This window comes from Bactrocera oleae, chromosome X (genome assembly GCF_042242935.1).
Source record: "Bactrocera oleae isolate idBacOlea1 chromosome X, idBacOlea1, whole genome shotgun sequence".
Taxonomy (NCBI): domain Eukaryota; kingdom Metazoa; phylum Arthropoda; class Insecta; order Diptera; family Tephritidae; genus Bactrocera; species Bactrocera oleae.
In genome coordinates this window covers 15929145-15953057 of record NC_091541.1, presented here as the reverse complement: position 1 = coordinate 15953057, position 23913 = coordinate 15929145, and the positions used below count along the sequence as shown (strand labels likewise).

The following is a 23913-nucleotide window of genomic DNA, read 5'->3' as shown; positions in this document are numbered from 1 at the left end:
ATTGCAATTTATCAGTATGCCACCGTTTTGTTATTGTGTGAATAAGTAGAATTGAACAAAAATTTAAATATTGAATTTAAGCAATATATAATGTGAAATGAACGCGCAAAAACGAATTAGTACAGTGTTAGTGGATATAAAAGTGAAAAATATAAGTGTAAAATCCATCTTAAATCGAAAAAATACGTACTTTACATAGTTGGAGTTTTCAACTTTAAACGCAAGTATCTCAATGACTATAAGTTTCGCGCGGTTATATATATATATTCTTGATTTGCAGAACATCCTCTATCCATCCATAGCCATTTTATCCGCGCAACTATGGGACGGTATACTAAAGTTTTCCCATTTTTAGTTACATACAGTGTACACATTGAAATATAATATGTCCAAAATATAGATTTATTGTGCATTTTAAAAGAAAATAAATATACCGTAAAAATTACTTTACACACTCTCTGTTTCAAGAAATTTGGGTATGTACATTGATGGCGTTTACATGGTGCATTTACACAAGCGTAAAGAATCCAGCACTTATTTAGACTTACTTAGAGCGTATTACATAGTTGATTTGTATGTTGGTATGGCGGTCTCATATTTTATAATAATTACAAAACCCGCTGTTAATATTTCCAAAGAAAATCTTATGACGGGAATTCTCTAATCCACCAGAATGTGTTCAATACCCGCTATTAATATTTTCAAGGATAAATCTATGACGGGAATTTTCTAATCTATTGGGAATTATTAAAACCTCGTCATTTTTACTTCAATTTTATCTATTTATTACAAAACATTCATGAATTATTGTAATTACATTTCTTGTTTTATCACGTAAAATGTAACATGATATGAGAACTAAATCATTTGCGGTTAAAAGAAATAAATATGATAGCATCTTAATGTATTTAGGTAAATATAAAAAAATAAACGTAACTCCAATTTTATTAGAATTCATTTATGTATGTATATGAATTAAATGTAATAATATATACATACTGCTAATTAATGTTATTGAAAATTAAAATTAAATATTTTTAGTATCTTAATTTTATTTTCCTTTATAATTTTTCAAAATATTTCAATGAGTCTATACATATTTGCATATTACAATACATACAAACAATAGATAACATATATCGCCTAGAAAGTAGTTCAACGCAAAAAAACTGTCGACACCCCGGTGTTGGACCGATCAGGATTTTTTTTTTTTGAAGTGCGCCCGAAATTCGCCAGTGCAGTAAGGAGTTCGTAACAAAAGAACTATGAACATCATTTTGTTGGACCGACCAGGGTTATTTTTTTTTTAAGCCGAATGTAAACACTTAAATTTCTTGAAACTGTGAGTGTGCATTACTTAACAATTGTTGAACTTTAAATACAAATATTTGGATAACTATAAGTTTGAGTCGGGTATTGGTGTATACACATTTTAATCCTGAGGCCCCTCTCTATGCGTTCATACCATCAGATAGCGGCGCAAAAATAATCGTAATCGTGCCCTTAACCGGGATTGACTGTATACACCATAAATATAAATATACCATACCATATACATACAGGCTTTGTCTATCTATTTTACAATACAAACTATACTTCACAAATAAACTGATTGCTGCTGGTAGATGCTGCTGCTGACACGTCTAGTCCGGAGTAGGTAAGAAAAAGGAAAGAATTGAAAGATGAAAGAGAATGGGGTTGCTTATAACTTTAAATATAAAAATGTAGTAAAGAGTTGCCGGTCGGTAACATAGTACAATATAGTTGTAGCCTGTCGATAGTGTATGATGGTGCCACAGTATTTCCTTCCAGACTAAGTGCTCGCTTATGATCGTAAACCCTGTGTAACGAAAGTAACTTTACGACGTTCTTGTCCAGTTCATATGGTTTCACGGGCCGGTGGCGATAAATCCTCGTACGAGAGATATGCTGGTTTTAATCGGTCGACGGAAATGTTCTTTAATTTTCCTTTTATTGCGATTGTCTTATATTTTCGATTCGGTTTCGAAGATGATGGACGAACTGAATCGTTTCTTACGCGGACATTATGGCAAGTCGCAAGGTCGGGGTGCACAAATACTTTTCTCTGTCCGTGTAATGCTGTCTTCAAGGGTCTGATCGAATCGCGTGTCTACCGATTCGTAACATTTAACAGTTTGAAATTTGTGTCGAGTTACTTTAGCTTTTTGGCGAGCAATTCGCAAGCTCTTGCAAAGGCTACACTGTCTTTCTGGATTCCAGGCCAAACGAATCTGCTGGTTAGGAGTTTCGCTGTAGCACGTGTCCCAGGATGGCATAGTCCATGGGTTGTTAGTAACACTTCAGACCGAAACTTGTAATGAATGGCCTAATGTTGCCAGTTGACGAGTCGCAGACTATTTGTTTATCGCATCTGGGTATTGTAAATAATTTTAGTTGCAGAGATGAATTAGTGTTGTTCGGGCGAAGGAATTCGTGCTTTTGATTAACTTGCTGGTCTTCGGCAAGTTTGTTGTAATCTATGCTTGTTGCGTGAAATTGTTCTATTCTTGAAAGCATGTCAGCTGTTACATTGGCTTTTCCCTCTACGTGGCGAATATCTGTAGTTATTTGAGAAATGTAATCAAGCTGGCGAGCTTGACGACTCGAGCACTTTTCAGGATTCTTCTGAAATGCATAGATTAGTGGTTTATGATCGCTATATATGTGACAGGTTCGTCCTTCTAGCATATATTTAAAATGGCGGACGGCAATAAACATCGTTGTGATTTCTCTGTCATAAGTGCTGTAACTTACCTGAGTTTTGTCGAATTTTTTGAGAAGTATGCTAACGCTTCAAAGTTACTTCCTTTTACCTGGCACAAAACAGCTCCTGCGGCTGTATCCGTGGCATCGACCCATAGTGACATTTTAGCGTATTTTGAGGGATGTGCCAAAAGAGAGGCATTTTCAAGCTGGGTTTTTTCGCTGCTGTCGTAATATCGGTCCGTTGGAGCTAAGAGATCGTTCTTTTTGTTTCCAGGGCACATGGCTAACAGTGGTATTTGCGATTCGATGGCATGTGGTGAATAAATCTATACACAATTTGCGTAGGAGCACACACCAGTGATCCAACACTAACACTCGATTCAATATAAAATAAACGCAAGTGACTTGGTAAATCAATAATTTTAGTTTATTCCGCATTTACTGACAATATATTTTACACAAACGAAATTAAATATATAATATAATAATTGATGGAATCGAACGCCGTGGGGGTCGTCTTGAAATGATGCGGTAGCGCGCAGGAACTGGTGTCCGAACGACTTATTTTAGCGAAGGTATGTGTGGCGCTCAGGCCCGTAGACGATAAGCGAAAAAAAATATATAGCGAATGAGAAATGGTATGTTGTGTTGTCCTGTGTGGTGTCATCTGGTGTGGTGTCATCAGGTGTGGGGTGAAATTCCTTGAATGTTCACAGGTGTGGTGTGTTTCATTAAGGCGTGTCAGTTTTTCCCGAGTAGAGTGTTGCACTTGGAGGAGGGAGTTTAAACTCATTTAAACATCCTGAGCCCCCTAGGCGAATATTTTGCCTAGTATTACACGTAAATGCTTATATTGCATGTATTTCGGCGTACTGCTGGTTGAGTAGCCGAGGGCGCGGCATACATGGTGATAAAGTTATATCCATATTTACCTGTATGGGCAGAAGGCATATTCGGTATGCATTTTGCTGTGCGTGCAAAAGATATGTTACTTAATTTTGCGGATTTTGAGGTTGTATGTGCTTTTCATACTTATTGTATTGCGGTTGTTTCTTTTATAATTTTATTATCTGTATTGTTTGTTTAAAATTTCTTTACCATCGGTTTATTACGGTTAGCGACTCCACGCCTGGCTCAGATATGGCCAGAAGTGTCGATTTTTTCTATAACAATTACTCGTATGTTGCGGACGATATTATGTATGGAAGTGGGCGAGTGTGGCCAAGAATCGGTAGATTCGGATATCGTTAAGATTGTTTGAGGATTGTGACTATTTTTCTAAGTGAAGAAGAATTAGGATTTTCGCTTGTATCATAATTGGCGAAAGCCATCCTGCGGGGTCAAAAATGTTATTGCGGATAATGCGGATATTGATTCGGTAGGATATGAAAGCTGACCAGATATCGCATTCCATTGGATCCCCTGTATTTTTCTGTTGTACTGGCCTTTTCAAATTTAAGGAAATTAGTGTACAACAAATTTTTTTTTCGAATACTTAGTAATATATCTCGATGATTTGGTTGAATTATAGATATTTGTGTTTTTAACACTGGGGTTGTCAGAAGAAACTCTGACATGGTTTTTTGTGCCAATTTGTAGAGTGTTGGAAGATTGTGGCTTTGGTGGTAGTCGTACGACGTACCGGCCATTATATGATCGGGTAGTTGTGGCTTTGTAGAAGTCTTTACAATACTAATCTTCTGGGGTTGTAATTGATATGAGGGGGCGTTTTTCCCGAAATTTTTTCAATTGTGAATTGAGGTATTCATTTGAGATTTCCTCAACTTGAGTTGTCATAGTGGTAACTGGTTCCGTAACTAGTCCACTTAGGATCCAACCGAAAATGGTATCTTGGGCTAGAAGGGTAGTTGAAATTTTTTCAACACCTTCAAGCATTATTTGCGGTATAAGGTCACTGCTTAATAGAATGTGTTGCAGTTGGGATCTGCTAGCTTTAGGTGTGAAACCTTTTGCCAATACTTGCTATTTATATGATAGCTTGGAAGCATATTTGTAAGTTGCGGTAAGACAATAGCTTCTGCTTTAATGCGCTTATCCGCTTTGGGGGAAGTTAGGGTAATGGGACAGATTTTGTTTGAGTTTTGGACTACTCTTCTGCCCATCCCCGTGATTTCAAAATTGGCTAGTTTTGTTGGCAGTTGTAGCCTATTTTGTACCCTAGACGCTATGAAGGATCGTTGTGATCCTTGGTATATTAGGGCTCTAAGTTTGTAGAGTTCTCCTCGATGTTCGATGGAGATGACTGCTGTGGGTAGTAATACTCTATTTTGTATTTCGCTGTGTAGCGTTTGAGTGTTTTGTGCCTTTGAGCAACATGGTGTCATTTGGCAATTTTCGGTATTTTGGTCTTCGGGTTTTGCAGTTGAAACTAAACCTGTGGTTCTTTTTGTAAAAGCGCTTCTTTGGGGTGATATGGGAAATTTGCTGTAATGAAGCATTGAGTGGTGTCTTTTGTAACAATATAAGCAATTGAATTTGCTTTTGCAATTTTTACATGTATGCGCATATGACAAGCAATTTGTACATAATTTTTTTGATCTCACGAAATAGTTTCTTTCTTTAATTTTTAATTTTTTGAATTTCTCGCAAGATTGTAGAAAATATTTCATTTGTTGCCACGTGGGGCATTTCTTTCGTAATGAGAGCGATTGCTCCCATAAAAGTAACGATTTTTCTAGTAATGCGGCAGTGCATATGTTTACCAGTATAGGGTCCCAGCTGTCTGTGGGAATATTTTGTGTCGATAAAACCGACAAACAGTTTGAAACAGTGGATTGTAGTCTTATAAATTCTTCACTTGTTTCTTTTTGAATTTTAGGCAAGTTTATTAGTGTCGTTACTTGTTTATCGACCAATAGCCTTTCATTTTCATATCTAGATGTTAGAGCTTCCCAAGCCAAATTAAAATTGTCGTCATTTAGTGCGAACTGTTTTACTATTGCGCCTGCTTGACCTTTAGTTTTGTATCGGAGGTGATACAATTTTTGCGCTTTTGATAATTTTGGATGGTTGATGTATACAGCAGTGAACATGTCCCGGAAGGACGGCCATTCTTCATAACCTCCATAAAATATTTCTGTGTCACATGCGGGCCCCTCGAGATGGATGCCTGAACTTGCCTCTTGAATTTGTACTTGTTGCAGCTCTATTCGCTGATGTGGAGTAGGTGCAATTGCTTTTATTAGCTTTAATTGATCAGAAATCATAGCTTTTGTTTCTTCGTACTGATCTAAGCAGTTTTCGTATAGCGCGTAAGCCGATGATTTAAAATCGTGTGGTAGATCTGAATATTCATAATCTACTATGGCGTCATGAGCCGTTTGGAGACGAGTCCAAAAATTGTCAATATTTTGTTTTTTTATTTCCAATAACGATTCAGAGATGTCTTGAATCGGTGAAGATGAAAATCGAGTGCAGTATCGTGTTAATCTGTCACTCTCAGAAATGAATTTGGCAACCTGTTTTGGGCGTGTAGCTCCTACAAGTGTAGTTTGACTTTTGTCGCCATTAACCATTTTTGTTATGTTATTTATATAATGTTTCAATGAATTATTAATATATAACCTTGTATTAATTTTTTCAGTGTAAACTGAATTTACTTGCGATATAATTTTGTTGTGGTTTTATTTTGAATATATTATTTAATTTAATTGACAAAAATCGCACTTTTAATTCAATAATATTTTTCATGTCCTTATGTTGATGTATTTAGGTACGCCCTTATACACGGACTTGTTAGTATATATTTATGTGCTCGTGAAATTGAGAGCTCGTTGAAGAGATCAAATACACAAAATTGTAAATAAGTATGCACGGATTGTTTGAGCGTATGTATGTATATTCTCTAATGCAATTGAGAGCTCGTTGAAGAGATCAATGTGCTTTTAGTTTTTTATGTACGCAATCCTGCTTGTTTGTTACAAGGGGTATTGCGGGATGTATGCCAATGTGGACTTTGAAAATATGTTTATTTTTGTTTATAATAAATTATTTATTATTTTTAAATTTTTAATATCTACAAGCAATTGTAGTAGTGTTAATTTTACCACAACGTTTATTGTTTTATTTTTCATGTAATTTTACAACTTTTTATATTGTAAATATTCAATATGTAATTGACCCAATTTATATAGGGTATATAAGCATATGCATAGATTATATGCCGTATGTATAAATAATGATGCGAATGAGAAATGGTATGTTGTGTTGTCCTGTGTGGTGTCATCTGGTGTAGTGTCATCAGGTGTGGGGTGAAATTCCTTGAGTGTTCACAGGTGTTGTGTATTTCATTAAGGCGTGTCAGTTTTTGACGAGTAGAGTGGTGCACTTGGAGGAGGGAGTTTAAACTCATTTAAACATGTGGAATAAATTGTCTGTAGAAGTTAACTGTGGCTAAGAATCGCTTGAGGCCATTGACAGTAGTTGGGTTTTCGATATCTATAATAGCTTGTTCGTGTTGCTTTAGTGGTCGTATTCCCTCTGCTGAGGCAGTATGACTTAAAAAGATGATTTCCATTTTTCCGAAAACAGACTTGGTAACGTTGATTCTTAAATTGTGCTTCTGTAGACGTTCAAAAAGTTGGTGAAAGTGGAATAGATGTTCGTCTAGAGATGATGATGCTACACAGATATCGTCCATGTACGGAAATACAAAGTCTAGTCCTTGTAGGACTTCGTGTGTAAGCCTTTTTAATGTCTGTGCTGCATTTCGAAGACCAAAGGTCATATACGAAACTTCGAATAGGCCGAAAGGTGTGATGATAACCGTTATCGGAACGTCTTCTGAACAGGAACATGATGGAAGGCTTTTGGTAGATCGATCTTGGAAAAGATCGTCTTACCTCTTAAATTGCTCGTGAAATCCTGAAGATATGGTATACCTGTCTAGGATTTTAAAGGTGTTGAGTGCTCTGTAATCTCCACATGGCCGCCATGTACCGTCTGCTTTCTTTAGCATGTGAAGAGAGCTAGCCCAACTGCTCGATGGGCGGCAAATACCCAGTTTTATTAAACTGTCGAATTCTGCCTTAGCCGCTGCCAGTTTATCTGGAGAAAGGCGTCGACTGATCGTTTCCTTTTTAAGTCGACCAGTAGCCCATAGTGGCTTATAAAGTCGGCTCCTATAATTCCGCACGTAACGTCAGCGATGAGAAAATTCCAAAGGAATACATGTCCTAGACCTAAATCGATTTTAAGGAAGACTTCGCCGTATACGGTAATCGGTGTACAGTTTGCTGCGTATAACTTTACCGTCGCAGACTTCATGATGTTTTGGACGATTTTAGGAATTATGGAGGCGTCTATCAAAAAATTATGTTTGGAGAGGTCGTCAAAAAGTTTCAGGCGGTATGTGACTGCAGGACGTAAGTTACAGATGTGCGTTGCAGTCTTCGATACCACCATAACTCGTTCGTGTGCGTGGACTCCTGATGCATATATCGCTGGTTTCTCTGTCGGCTTTGACTACGGCTCCTCGGTCGTCGCGATTTTGTAACTTCGATATGCTTCGTTAGCTGAGCGATTTCGTTTCGGATTTCCTGTAATGTAATTGGCTCATCTTTGGCCTGCTTGGGGGCACTTATTTCCAGTTGTTGATTACATACAACGCTTATTTGTTGAAAATTCAAATCGGCAATGGCGTCTGTAATTGCGATTTTATCTGCAACGTCACCCTTTGATGCCAGCCACCCGTCGCATATCGTTGAAGAGTTGGCTTGGCTTTAAATCATCCAAAGGCATATCCGAAAGAACACATTGTACGTGACGTTGTTGGCTGTCCGCAAAATGCGCTTTTAGTTTGGGTTTAATGTATTCGTAGCGGTTAAGCGAAGGTGCTGAATCGATGACTGCCCTTAACTCCATTAGCTTGTTTGAAGGAACTTGTGCCATGACGAGGTTGTATTTCCTTGCGTCGTGTGTCACGCCGGTAGCTGCGAACCAGAACCACAATGACAAAAAATACGACTCGATGTTTGTTTCGAACATATTCATAGCTGCGTCCACGTGGAATTTTCGAAAACTAAATTTGCTTCGTCGGAGTCACCAGTTTTATTGGTTGCGTTTCTAAAAAAGATTCCACATTCAACTGATAAAACGTCAGTTTTCTCCCCATTTGGGTATCACCCACAGCCACCACGATACTCCCAAAAGGGCCAATCCGCATCAGCCAGGCCCCTGCTCCCCTGGGTACCAGAATTAAGTCTCCGGTCAGACCTCGTAGCCAAAGCTACCACCAGTAAAAAACCAAACGACCCTAACCGTTCGGCATTCCGACTAGTGGAGATCACACCGCTAACATCTAACTGTCCGTCAGTCCAGCTAATCCCCATACCCCCGAGATCCCTAATGTCCGAGTACATTGGGTACTCCGCGATCAGGTGAACCCAGTCTTCACATCGCGCCTTACACAAACACCCCGGCCTATCAGAAAGGTGCTTCTGATGCAAAAATGCATTTGGAGGCCCATGCCCCGTAAACAAAAAACCCAGACTCAAACAAAATCGGAAGTCTGGGTTACCCTCAACAAATCAAACCTCCCGGATGTACTCATAAGTCACCCGACTGTTAGGACTGTTGTCCCAACGGTCTTGCCTCCTACTCCTGACCCTATCATTTAGAAGCCTTTTGCTCCCTAAATATCCCTCCCTCTCCACATTATCATCAGAAGTCCAGTCATTCTGCAGCAATGACACACTCAAGCCCTTCTTAACCTGAATGCAACATCACGCTGTATGACAATCACGTCAAGAGGGGGTGCACCTAAGAAAACCTGCATCGCATCCGTTGAAACGGTGCGACATACAGGCAAACATGCAAGCATCATGCAACGTTGCACCGAGAGGAGTTTTCGGCGAACAGAGACCGTCATCGCTGATTTCCACCATACTGCGGCTCCATAAGTGGCACAAGCCACAAATAGGCCACGATATATGGTGCAAACAGCACGGCGTCCAAGGCCCCAATCGCTCCTCAAAATGCGTCGTACTTTTCCTACAATTGCCAGCAGTCGCTCCTTCAGATTGGCCGAGTGTGGAGTGAAACACAACCTTTCACTCATGGTCAGCCCAGGTATTTGACTTGCGTCACAACTAAACTCATATCTAAGCTAGGACAACCTATCAGAATTGGACCGTCGAGCGCGTTGAAACTTTTGCCTGAATCGCCTGACAGTCCTCCTCTTTGAGGTTAACTCTCGCGCCCACCACTTTATTTTCCTAACCATAAAACTTTCACACTTTCAAAGAACCCTATCATTTACCCCCCACACTACCTCATAAAGACGAGCAATCTGCTCATCAACCCCCAAATCCTCAAACACTCTAAGCGGTATACCTAATACCGCTTCCCTAACAGATCGTCTATATTGGCTCCAGTCGATACCAGAGGTACGCCAGCGCCGCAATGGACTCTCAAACCGGATCAAATTATGATTACTCAATCCCCACCCTCCCTTAACTTCCCATTTAGCTACGAAAGCCGTATCTGCTGCCTGATTCATAAGCGTCACGTCAATGTCACTCACACCCTTAGGCCCATCAAAAGTACACCATTGACTCGGCTCATTCTCAATGTGGAGGTTTTTAGCCACTACCCATTCACTTAATGCCTCGCCTCGACTGTGGCTTTGATATTCAGACGTATGCCGGGATATCTTACTAAATCACATTGAAGACGAGGCATTCGCATTTAGCCCTAGGATAAATGGGCTACTACTCGCAAGTAGTAGTAGCTTATCCATGTAGAACAGGTAAGGCTCTAGGGGCTCGCTAAATTTGCAGTACAAACAAGCTACAATCAGCCTACTGAACTCCTCCTCTATCGTGACACATACACCCAGTTGTGAAGAATCCACAACTACGCAATCGTAGTTGGAATCACTCATAACAATTACAGCATTATCCCCAAGGTCCGTGTAGACATTGAAACTCTTAGGAAGACCCCGAATCACACTGTTGGTGGAGTAGGGCTCCTGGAGTGAGGCAATGCCGCACATCCACTCAGTCATAAACCCCCCCAACTCACACATTACGCCATACGCCCCCTTGCAGTTTAACTGTATTATTCCCCCCATCAGTGTCTGGCGAGGGCGCGTTCAACAATGCCACAGTATATCGGGCAGACAGCTGACATCCTAAGATACCCAGCTGGTCCACCCTTGAATGCACAACCGGCAGCTCTCTGGCCTTCCTGACCGCACCTCCGACAGACATCTGATTTGGCCCTACACTCAGCCACTCTATGATCGAAACCCATACACCGGAAGCAGCCAGCAACAGGGCTATTCGGTCGCACCCTGAAGAAGAACCACTTGATGTAGCACCTACCTGCCTCTTAGAGGGCGGACATCGTCCAAGACGACATTGGTGCTACCATCAGCGACCACCTTCCAGGGGCGACTGACCATCCATACGTCAGACATCTGGGACGCCGGGCTGAAATCCAGCAGGTTTTGCCGGAGTAACTCTTCCATTGACACATCATGGGAGATCTCCGTATGAAGCCCCTGATCTACAAGCCAAGGACCCAACTTCCGGTTGACTCACGTCCAACCCCACCTCCCCGAATTTTTCGTTATTCGACACTTTCTCCCTCTCTAAAACAGAGGGAGTGCGGATAACAGTCCCACCAACCTTAATTGGATTATTCTCGTGGATCCTAACTCCAGGGAAGGACCCAGCTCCTTTACCACTTTCTTTATAACTTCCTTAGAGGAAGTTGCAGGCCCCTTATTCCGGACCACAACGAACCAGGTCTCAACAGGTGCAATAAAACAGTTACACGGCTTGGTGGAAAGCAAGTAGGCCGATCATCAGGCAGTCAGCACAGGACTGTAACAGCGATCACGCGCATGACACTAGACTTAGCAGTGAGTCGATCCTCTGGCTAGTCGTAGTGTCCTAAGTTGTGAACGCCGTTCGTTAAGGGTGAGATCGGTAGTGAGTTGATCCTCTGCCCGACTCAACCCTTAACTTTCGGCTGCGGCAGAATCGCCACCGAAGCCTACACGAATAGCAGCGCTTCGTCACGACGGCCTACACGAGCGCCGGCAGCAAGATCTGGACGTCGTCGTCGTAGCACCCACAAGTGCCAACGCACGCAGCAGGACATCGTCGTCTAAGCCTACACGAGCGCCGGCAGATACATCCGGGCGTCGTCGTAGCACCCACGAGCGTCAACGCACGGAGCAGAACATCGTCATCTAAGCCTACACGAACGCCGGCAGAAAACATCCGAGCGTCGTCGTCGTAGCGCACACGAGCGTCAACTCACGCAGCGGTAGAATCGCCGTCGAAACCATCATTATCACAGGACACAAAACGTAAGTCATCCTAAGTCGCTTAGCACATCCAGAGCGCGGCAGAGTAGAATACGCTATCGTATAAGCGCTATTCAACGGAAGCGCGGAAAGGCGGACGACGTTACTGCGGTAAGGAGTGAATGTCTTGCAGTGAGTCGATCCTCTGGCAGGCATTTCACTCCTTAGCGTGCGAAGGCTGGAAGTCACGCGTGAAGTGGGTAGTGAGTCGATCCTCTGACCTACTCCACGCTTGGCATCGCGGCCGCTGCCACTGCCCTCCGTAATTCCGCCTGATAGTGACGCGCGAACGGGCCACGTAAACCGCTACTCTGCGATAGCGCTATCATCGGGTGACGCCACTACAACGCGGAAGACACCATTTTGTACGGAAATTTAACAAAGTACGATTTGTAGAAAGAGTCCCACAGTTTACAAATTTATTGTAACAAACTTTGGACACGGCGAGTATACCTCATCAAATCACAAGAAGCAGGGGCAGTAAAAAGCTTCGTTACAATGGGCATTCTAGGTATTAACCGTCATTAGGAGTGCCTCGTACTTCGAAGGAAGCTCCATCCGCCCCTTCGCGGTCTCTATCTGAAAATCAGCAGCCCCAAAAACCAACCCACTTAGTTTACCCGAAATGCGCTTTACGGCCGCAACATGGCTAATCGCACCGCCCCCGGCAACGACACCCCCCTGAAGAGCTTCTCGGTTGCTCGCGCCACCCTTGCTCGAACTCGCCTTGTTAGCGCCCGATTTCTTCGCGCCCACATCCATGCTCGCACCACGATTAATGCGTTCTCACTAGGGTACAGCACACAACTCCAGCCAAAAGGCCGTAACGGCCGAAAGTCGACCGATGTGGCGCTGGACCGAAACGATCCGTGAGTTAAACGCACACTGCTACGACCGTTTGTCTGCACACGATGCACTTCTTCAGCACTGGACAGACGCCGGTACTTTTTGAGCAATCCTGCTTATAACCTGCTGAAACTGGCCAATTAAACGCCAGATGCCAAACACAACACTCCAAATGGACAGTCCAGCCAGCAAAATATGCCAACAACACAGTATAATACTGGGACCGTGTAAAGAGTCCACCAACAACAGCAACGTGTATAACCACGCTGCAAAAGTACTTAAAGGTACAGTACCCTATAATACACTATGTCTACTTACCGCTACACACGCCCAAACCACGTTCAAAAATGTGCACAAGAATGGACAAACGCGCAAAACTTGTGCACCTAGCACATGCGGTCACTAACCGAGCAACAATACTGCTTAAACCGATCGTACCAACAAATGCACTACCGCTATAAGCACGCGCCAGGCAATAACGGTGCCAACTCACTCGCGTAAATAATACCGCACACAAGAGAATCGAAAAATCACCGAAAAAACCTAACCCGTCTATTCGCGTCGAAATCCAAACAACGAATGAGGTGACCTATATATATATAAATGAAATCCGTTTCCCGTTATCACGCCATAACTTAAGAACGGCTAGACCGATTTGGCTGTTTTTGTTTTTTTGTAGTTTTCTAATACTCTATAGAAGGTTCCTACATAAAAAAAATATTAAGAAAATGTCTCAGAAAGCTTGAACAAATACATTTATTTTTGCATATTTACAAAACGCGCGTAACGTATGTCATCGTCATTCACAGCCATAGACTATATTGAAAGAGCATCGTTTGTTCCGAAATGTGGTTACTTAATTAAATTCTATCGCACTAATTTACTAATTTTTGAAAATTACTCGCTCCTTAAATATATAGACATAGACGGTAATATTAATAATCCCAGTGATGATTTCATTTTAATGTAAGTATTTAATAATACTAAAATATGTATACTATGAGCTAGATTTCAGAACGCAGTGTACAAACTTTGCATAAAATAATTTAGTAATCTGTGGTAATCTGACACACATAGCGTCAACAATAATTTTATTAAGTTTTTGATAAAGTTTGTGTTGTTTTAAAGACTAAGAAGTTTTTTGTTTGCTAATAAGTGTTTGTTAATCACGGTAAGTTCACAGCTTAATATCGATTTTTGGTAACTTTTGATGACTACAAAATTTTTTATTTACAAACTTAGGCCGCAGAACTCGAAATACTGCAAGTCAAAGATATATAATATAAGAGCAAATCAAACTGATGAGCAACGAGAAGCGCGAAATGAAGTTGAACGGAATCGAAATCAAAACATAGAAATGTTGTGTTTAATCCCCACAGAGCTGCATTCAGTTATATTGTGGCAATTGATTACAGTTCAGAGCAAATTGTTGCTGTTGAACTAATAAATTTTGTGTGTCCACATTTCAAGGCATTGAAATTCAAAAATGAAGAACCCTGGAGGCCAAGTCAAATTGACCCCATTGTTACCGCCACCAGAGCTACTACAATCATTGGTTTTCGGAAATTGGCCAGATTCTTATCATTTTTAACTAATATCCAGCAATACAATAATTGCTTTCAAATGACATCATTTGGCGCAACAAAAGTTATTCGAGATAATTTTATGCCTACTTTCAAGGTAAGTACAAAATAATGGCAAACAATTTTATTTAGTTTTACCGCTCCTTGACTAGCTTTGAATGCACGGTTCGCGCACTCAGGGCTTGTATTGCCGCTCTGCTGTCGGAGTGAATGCTCACCTCTCTAAACGAAGCTACACTACGTAACAGTGCTTCTACCGCCACCTTGATCGCGGCCACTTCCGCCTGAAAAACGCTACAGTGGTCCGGTAGCCTGAAGCAAAGATTGACGGAGAGCTCTTTACAGAAAACCCCCCCTCCAACTTTCCCTCCTAGCTTCGACCCATCCGTGAAAAAACTCACCGCGCCTCTTCTCCAGCGGCTTCTTCCCCTCCACATCTCCCTCGTCGGGATATGAGCAGAGAAAAAGCCGCCTCGAGAGGCCGCTGTGACGCAGTGATCCAAATTTTCAGGAATGCAGGTGAAGGAGGAGAGAATTGCGGCGTGTCCTTGTTCGGACCTCTTCACAAGCCCAGCTTCTCTGAGTCTAATAGCACACCTCGCAGCAATGCACCTACCGGCAATGTCCACGGGTGCTATATTTAATATAGCGTTGAGAGCTATCGTTGGTGTGGTTCGCAGTGCACCGGAGATTCCGATGAGCGCTGCTCTTTGGACTCGCTCAAGCTTTTTAGCCAGGGTAGTCTTTTTGAGCGCCTTCCACCAGACGAACACACCATAGAACAGTATTGGCTTGACTACGGTTTCGTAGAGCCAGAACACCGCCTTTGGTGAGAGTCCCCACCTTTTCCCTATAGCTCCCCTGCAGCAGTATAAGGCGACCGATGCCTTCTTGACTCTCTCCTCGATGTTCGGCCTCCAAGAAACCTTTCTATCCAGGATGAGCCCTAGGTATTTCACCTTATCAACAGGTTAAAGACGTGAACCCCCGAAGGAGGGGAGAGGCACTTTTGGGATCTTATACCTCCTAGTGAATAAAACCATTTCGGTTTTACTTGGGTTGACGGCTAGGCCGCTTCTGTTTGCCCAGTTGGATACCACGTTTACGTGACCTCATAGACGGTATTCAGGAATTTACCTTTAACCATAAGAACCATATCATCAGCATAGGCTATCACTCGACAGCCTTGCTCCTCGAGTTCTATAAGTAGGTCGTTTACCACCAAGATCCAGAGCAGAGGGGAGAGTACTCCTCCTTGCGGAGTTCCCCTATTTACCTTTCTGGTTGACTTGGCACTACCCCACTCCGCTACGACAGTTCTGCCGCAAAGAAGATTGAAAATGAGGTGTTTGAGGTTCTATTCCACTTCAAACTTTTCGAGGGCTTTAACCACTGCCTCTGGCCGAACGTTATTGAAGGCCCCCTCGATGTCGAGAAAGGTGCCCACTGCAAATTCCTTTTGCAATAGCGTTGTCTCCAGCCATGACACTACATCATGCAAAGCAGTGTCGACCGACCTGCCCTTGATATAGGCATGCTGCGCTCGTAACAGTTTACCCCTCGGTATTCTGTACCTGATGTACAGATCCATAAGTCTCTCCAGCGTTTTCAACATAAACGAGGATAGGCTGATGGGTCTGAAATCTTTTGCACCGACATGAGAGCTTTTACCGGCCTTCGGAATGAACGCAACCTTAACCTGTCTTCAGGCCTTCGGGACATGGCCCAATCTAACACAGTTCGCGTAGATAGGGGCCAGCCAGCTACATGACACCTTAACCGTTCGCTGTAGTTGCGCCGGTATGATGCCATCAGGACCCGGGGACTTGAAGGGCTTAAAAGATTTCAGCGCCCAGGTAAGATGACGTCCATCCAGAAGGTCCAAGAAGACCTTCTTCAGCAAAGCGATTCTGTGGAAAATGAGCATCTAGGAGTAACCTCAGCGACTCCACGCTACTCGTAGTCCACCCGCTATCTGCATTTCTTAAAAACCCCACCGGAGTAGGATTTTTCGCAAGAATGCGTCTAAACCTTGAGGACTCGGGACAACCCTCTACACTGTCGCAGAAGGCTTTCCACGAAGCCCTCTTGGCTTTCTTCAAGTCGGACTTGTAAATGGCCAATCCGGCCTTGTACAACGCCCAGTCGTCGCTAGAGCCACTTTTACGGGCTTTATTGAAGAGTCTTCTACTCGAAGATCTGATCTCCGTTAGCTCCGAAGTCCACCAAAAGGGTTTCCCTCTACTTTTCTGAGTTTTCAGAGGACTGGAGCTTTCAAGAGCAGATCTGCTAACAGAGCTGAAAACCTCGACGAGCTCCTCAATCGCGTCCGCAGATAGGATCGAATCCCTGTCAGGCGCGGTTTGGAGAGCTGATCGAAGCTTCCTGCAATACAGGATCCAATTGGTATTCCTGAAGTTTCTGTAAGTTCTATGCTTCGGGCGCGAGGCGTCCAAGCTGAACCCAATATATTTATGAAAAGGAGTGGTCGTCTAGAACTCTCCATTTCGAGATCAAAGGAGCAATTTCCCTAGAGGCTAGCGTGACATCAAGGACTTCCGCCCTGCTAGCTGTCACAAAAGTAGGGCAGTTTCCCCTATTACAGATAAAAAGGTCTACATCACAAATAAAATCAAAAAATGACTCACCTCTTGCGTTTGTGTCCCAGCTCCCCCAGACGGTGTGCCTTGAGTTGGCATCCGAGTCTATAATAACCGCGGCTCCTTTGCGTCTGGCCTCTGCCAGAGCCATCCTCAGCAAGTTCGGAGGTGGTTCCACCTCGTCGTCGGGCGGCATGTAGGCTGAGACAAGCCAGATTTCCCTAGCACTGTCCTTCAGCCTAGCGGTGACGACGTCCTCGTTGCTGAAATTAGGTAAAAGAAAAACGTTAAGTTCATTTCTCACCAACAGGCAGGCTCTGGTTCTACCTGTGCTGCTTGCCGCCAGGAGCTTATGGCTTTTTGTCCTTAGTCCAGATATCCCATAGCTACTCAACCACGGTTCCTGGATAAGGACAACGTCGGCTTCGTCCCTTCCTAGACGAAGCGCTAGATCGGCGGAGGCCGCCTTTGAGTGCTGGAGGTTAATTTGGAGGATCTTCATCCTCCAAACTCCTCTCCAGCAGTGCAAGTTCCGCACCATCGTCCATATCGTCGACGCCAGCCTCCTCGAACAGATGCTCGAGACTGAAGACGGATGCGCCATCACTTGACGATCCGCCCCCCGTGCTCACCGCGTCCGAGAGGATATGGTCGACGTCCATTTTCGAGAGGGGAACTTTCCCACTCTTTTCCACCCCCGCAGGAGGCAGCGGGCCATCCGCCCTGGCTTCTGTTGGGAGCGTCTTGAGAACGACTCTATCGAAGCCATAGCTTATGGCCCCCTTTGTGACACTGAGAGGAGCGAGGGACTCCTTGTTCAGGAGTATCAGCGCTTGCCGATATGGTGCCTCGGTCCTCTCCAGCCTGATCACCCTCCAGTCTTTGGTGGGGAGAGATGGGTTGCAGTACCGCAACATCTCTTCAATTTCGGCCGGGGTGGAAGGTTCGGCCGGAAGCCAGACCCGAGCCCGAGGCAGCATCGGGAGATCCGATTTGGCCACCGCCTCGAGCCTTGCTCCTTTCCACACCTCCCCTACCCTGCCTACCGCCTCCTTGTAAAGGAGAGCCGACCGACTCCAGGGCTTCCCCTGACCACCTTCATGAAAACAGCGGAGATAGCAGCCGGTACCCGCTTCCACTCGTCATGGGAGATGGCTCCATCTCCTCTGCTTCGATCGTACACCCCAAGCTCCACTGAGCTTGCGAGTTTAGCGATTTCGCTAAACATAGGTGCGGGTCCGACCCGAGGCTTTTTGCCGAGGGAGGAATTCCCCTCCTGCGATCTCTGCCGCTTTTTTGAGGTTTGGGGCCCGCTCGGCCCCACTTTACCGTCGCCCACGTCGCTCAGCACCTTTTTGGCCCACTCCAGTGTGCTAGCATGCTGGTCAGATTTCTGATCAGCCTGCTTGTCACCGTAGCGCTCCAAAATCCTGGCAGCCAGTCGACGATCAGACTTCAGCTTTTTAGCTGCAGTCACTCGCTTCCCCACCGGGCCCTTAGCGCTCGCCGAGGACCCCGTGACCCCCATGAACTTAGCAGAGGTTCCTCTGCTAGTGCTGGCGATTCCGCCCCGCACTTCCGCCCTACCCCAGGTTGCCGTCGGCAGACTCCTGCCGACTCCCACTACCTTGCCGCCCCCCGTGACGGTAAGCCAGGCACCCCCTGGATTACCTTTCTCACCCTTAACCGGGGACGATTTCGTCCCCTTCGGTGAAAGTGTCCCCCCCAGGGAACCGTCTACTACAGCGGAGGTCGGTTTCGACCCGCTTCCTCCCTCGTCCGTAGTGTTTATGTTTGTGTGCATTTTGTTTTGTTGGGTCCCCACTCAGAGCCGCTATCCGTCTCCCGGAAAGGTAGTCGCCTTTTATGGTCCCAAGGTTGTCTCAGTTACGAGGCCAAGGCGAGGGTTGACGCACTCCCTTATGAGGCAATGCGTTCAGAGCCGACCAGCGCAAAGAAGGAGTCATCTCAACAAACACCTACCACACCAACTTAATGATGACGGGAGGGGAACGTACTCCGAGGCCTGCCATGGCCTGCATACTCAGGTGACAGAATACCAAGACCACCAGCCCAGGGTTCAACCGAATCCATCTAATTGTCAAAGCTATGTCCAGGTCGAGCAAAGGTCAGATCAGGAGTTTTATGGCCGTAAAGGTCGCAGGTCATTTGGCGTTACCCAGGATGCACCACGCGGAAGCGAACCTGCTCTACATCCCAACAAAAAAGTTAGTTCAATGAATTATTATTCATACAGTCTGATAGTTCAGGAAAATGAGGACAATCACATCTTAAAATGTCGGCGTCTATTTCACCAATATGCTGTGGATATGTACGTGAAAGTTGACACTGAACGATTGACATTTATCAGGTTGAACCAGGCAAAACTCCGTTCCGAGGATTACATTCATCTTCGGGATGCCATCAATGCTGATGGAAAAGCACAGAATGTTGGCAGAACAACTATTCTCCCAGCAACATACGTCAGAAGTCCGCGACATATGCATGAATATGCTCAAGATGCTATGTCGTATGTACGACATTATGGCACACAGTGGACAGAAATTTAACAAGAATTATTTACTAGCCAATCACCCATTGATCGCCACGACATCACTGCAAGGGTGTTCAAAATGAAATTAAAATCACTCATGGATTTTATTGTTAAGCATCGCGTGTTCGGCGAGACGCGCTGTTAGATCACTTGGTCGTACATTTGGAAAATGGTCAATGGGTGTATTTTACAGATGCGAACGTATTACAACAAATTGAAAGGCCACCATCGACAACATTAACCAGCTTCTTTGAAATGTGCCAGAAGGACGATTTTGCCAGAACGCTACTTTACTCCAAAATGCTTACTTGTTTACTTCAAAATGCCAAGTTGTTCGGTAGCGATTTGTAAAAATGTAAATGTAAGTTATGAAACCCTATGGAATAAACACTATTATGAAAAAAAATATATATTTTTATTTAATAAAATTATGAAATTAGTAAAGTCCTTCTCAGTTGAAGGGAGATCAGGGAAATGGGGATTCATTTTTATATGGAGGATATTATAGATTCCAGTTTAAATTGAATAGGTACTCATACCTTAGACAATAGGACTGTCAGCTATATAAAATAAAGCAGCTAGTCTAAAATAAAATATCTTACAGTATTTCACTTCTCTTGGGAAATCTCAGTTGTGGACCGACCAAGGTTATATTCTTGAAGCGAGGTTGGAGGCTGCCAATTCAAAAAAAAGTTCTACTCAAAAAAAACTAAGTTAACCCCGGAGTTGAACCGACCGGCCGCAAACGCACAAAGGAATTCTACGCAAAAAATCAATAATGTCTTATTTATTTCCTGCCATAAGGTTATTATCCGTTCTTTTATTTCTTTCAGTTCATTTACAAAAGATGTCGATAAGGTAACACTGGCTATTTATCAGTATGCAACCGTTTTGTTATTGTGTGAATAAGTAGAATTGAACAAAAAGTTTAATATTGAATATAAGCTATTTTTGCGTATATAATGTTTGGCCAAATGAGTTACAATTCCCGCCCCGAAGAACTCAGACACACCACACACAAGATAACACTGGCACACACACCACACCTGGAAACAGCAAAACACCCACACACCACACCAGACAACACTGGCACACACACCACACACAACACCCACACACCACACAAGGATCTCTACACAACACACCGAACAAAACATCTGTCCTCGAAGCAGACAGGCCTCTTCTCTCAGCGACTGTCGAGTCTGAAACACCATTTCTTTGGCGCGCGTATCAATTTATCCCGGCTATCAATCATTTTTGTTATACTCTCGCAATTTGTTATTGCACAACGTTTTTTATTACCTCTCCACTGGTATGCGACCAGGAAGTGCGTTAAGTTAACACTTTGTAGTTATCAAAAAAAAATAAAGTTTGTGAATAATTTTGATACGAAGAAACATACGATTTTAATTTGCGGAATTTGAAGTGAAAAGTAAGTGGTGGTGTTAACATATGGTCCTTCGAGCCCTAGTGGACGGCACTATGGGTTACAAAACATATTAAAAGGTTTAAAATAAAGTGAACAAAAAAAAAAAAATATATATATATATATATATAAAAAAAAAAATATATATATATATTATATATATATATACATAAAAAAAGCATAAAAAAGTGCACTGACAACAACAACAAAAAAAAATATATATATACATATGCTTTGGTGCAGTGACAACAAAAAAAAACAAACAAAAAAATATATATATATATTATATATACATAAAAAAAGCATAAAAAAGTGCAGTGACCACAACAAAAAAAAATTATATATATATATATATACATATGCTTTTGGGGCATAATTAACAGTGCAGTGACCCAAAAAACAAAAAAAACAACGGGCGCGGAAAAACAAAACCCAAAATTAAACTGAAAACGGGCGCGAATTAAAACCCATATATATGTATATATACATATTAACATATAAAACGGGCGCGAAATTAATACAACAAAAAACCAATCATAAACCTCAAGGAACCTCCCAGGAAAGGATTGGATACATTAGCAGGCATCCACATACCAAAGACAGGCTATAGTCCCCAAAATCCCTTGACGGATATTCAAGTGAGTTGTATCGATTCCGTTTTTGTACCTCAGTACTGCAGGGTATATGTATATTTATTACGGTTTTCAAAAACGGTGGCCGAACTGTTGTATTTGCGGTATTTCGGGTTTTACCGAAAAAATTTAGACACTTAATATACATATATATTATATATAGGTATATATGTAATTTATATATATATATATCTAAATATATATATATATTTTTTTTTTTTGCCTAGGAAAGCTTACCTTCGTGTTAAACACAAATATTCCAAAGCCAAAACACAAATATATGATATATTCAAGTACTCTACTTACAAAAATATCCGGTAATACCCCTTATGCTTGATCAAGTAATAAGCAGGATTGCCTAAAACAAGTAAGCTAAGGCAGATCAAAAAAAAAAAAAAAAAGAAACACACATATACATATACCCACATAGCAACATATACCGAATAAAAAGATATATAAGAAGAATATTTTCAAAAAACAAAAAAAAAATTTAAGTATTTCTTACCTATATGCCAAGACTCTCATTACATACATATTTACATATTTTGCACAATATATACCAAAATTTTTAGCAACTTATAATTTTGAGCGCATGCAAATATATAATATTATTAACATATTTTACCTACAAAAAAAAAAGGAGAAGAGAGAGAAAGGTAAAGAAAATACAAAATTGTTTAACATATAAAATATACGCACATTATTTTACGCTTATACAAACGTACATATTTACATCCAATACCGAGAGTGCATATCTCATATATCATTTGATCATTTACGAATCGTAGTGTACATACGATTACTTTGTTGCTAATTATGTTTATTCGCTCTTTCGTAACTGAGAAACAACGTCCGCTCGTTTACATACGTACTTATACAAGTACGGGACATATTATTATACCCTACTAGGGTACCACTAAAAGTTAAAGAACTTCAAAAGGCGCATTCGAAAAAAAAGCATTTTAAACGGTTCGGTAAAGAAAAAAGAATTCTTAACAAAAAAAAAAAAATAAAAATAATTATTTATATTTATAAATAAATAAATAACAAAAAAAAAAAATTGTGAACAATATTATATACATTGCTTCTATACAATTTAATTTAATATATTCCAAAGTTCAATTTGGCACATACTCGGCAATACCCCTTGTTGTTTGGCAAACAAAACACAAGTAGGATTGCATATATATGTATAAAGTACATTGATCTCTTATACGAGCTCTCATTTACATATACTAATTCGCTTATAGGTATACCCTATAACGCATACGAACATAATAAAGATATAAAAAAATAGATATTGCAATTTATGCATAATTGTTGAAATTAGCAATACAATCGAGATAAATAATAAATAAATAAATACCGTAACAACGAAACACGCTATCTTATTTAATCCGATTTAAAAAAAAAAAAAAAAATTATATTAAAATAAACCGATTTACTAATTCTCGTATTTAGATAAAAGAGATTACGCGTTACAATTACGAATTTCGCTTAAATTTAATCAGTTTACACTGAGAGAAATCATTTGATTAATTGAATTTTTTTTAAATGAACGCAGATTCGAAAGATTCTAAATCTACACAATTATTAAGAGTACCAAAAATGATTTCGGACGAAAAAAGTCCATGTACACCTGCAGAAGCTACACGCTCAAAGCAAGGTGCTACAAAACAAAAAAGGGGGAAAGACATTACATACAGTAAATTCATTGCTGAGAGTGACAGTTTGATAAGATACTGCACTCGATTTTCATCTGCTCCGATTCAAGATAATTCTGAATCGGCATTAGAAATCAAAAAAGAAAATCTCGACAATTTTTGGATACGTCTCCAAGCTTCATATGACGCCATAGTAGAATCTGACGAGTCAGATCTACCAGAAAATTTTAAGTCCTCGGCTTACGCCAAATATGAAAACTGCTTAGACCAGTTTGAAGACACAAAAGCAATGATTTCCGATCAGCTTAAGCTAATAAAAGCAATTGCACCTACTCCACATCAGCGAGTAGAGTTGCCACAAGTACAAAGTCAAGAGGCAAGTTCAGGCATCCATCTCAAGGTGCCCGCAAGTGACACAGAAATATTTCATGGTGGTTATGAACAATGGCCGTCCTTCCGGGACATGTTTACAGCCGTTTACATGAACCACCCAAAATTATCAAATGCACAAAAATTGTATCACCTTCGATACAAAACAAAAGGT

The 23913-nt window shown here is 41.9% G+C and overlaps 1 pseudogene; it reads right to left on the bottom strand.

Annotated features, from left to right (window-relative positions):
• Positions 1-8415: 8415 nt before the first annotated feature.
• The window catches only part of LOC118682544 (uncharacterized), a 47203-nt pseudogene continuing 31705 nt past the window's right edge, over positions 8416-23913 (bottom strand).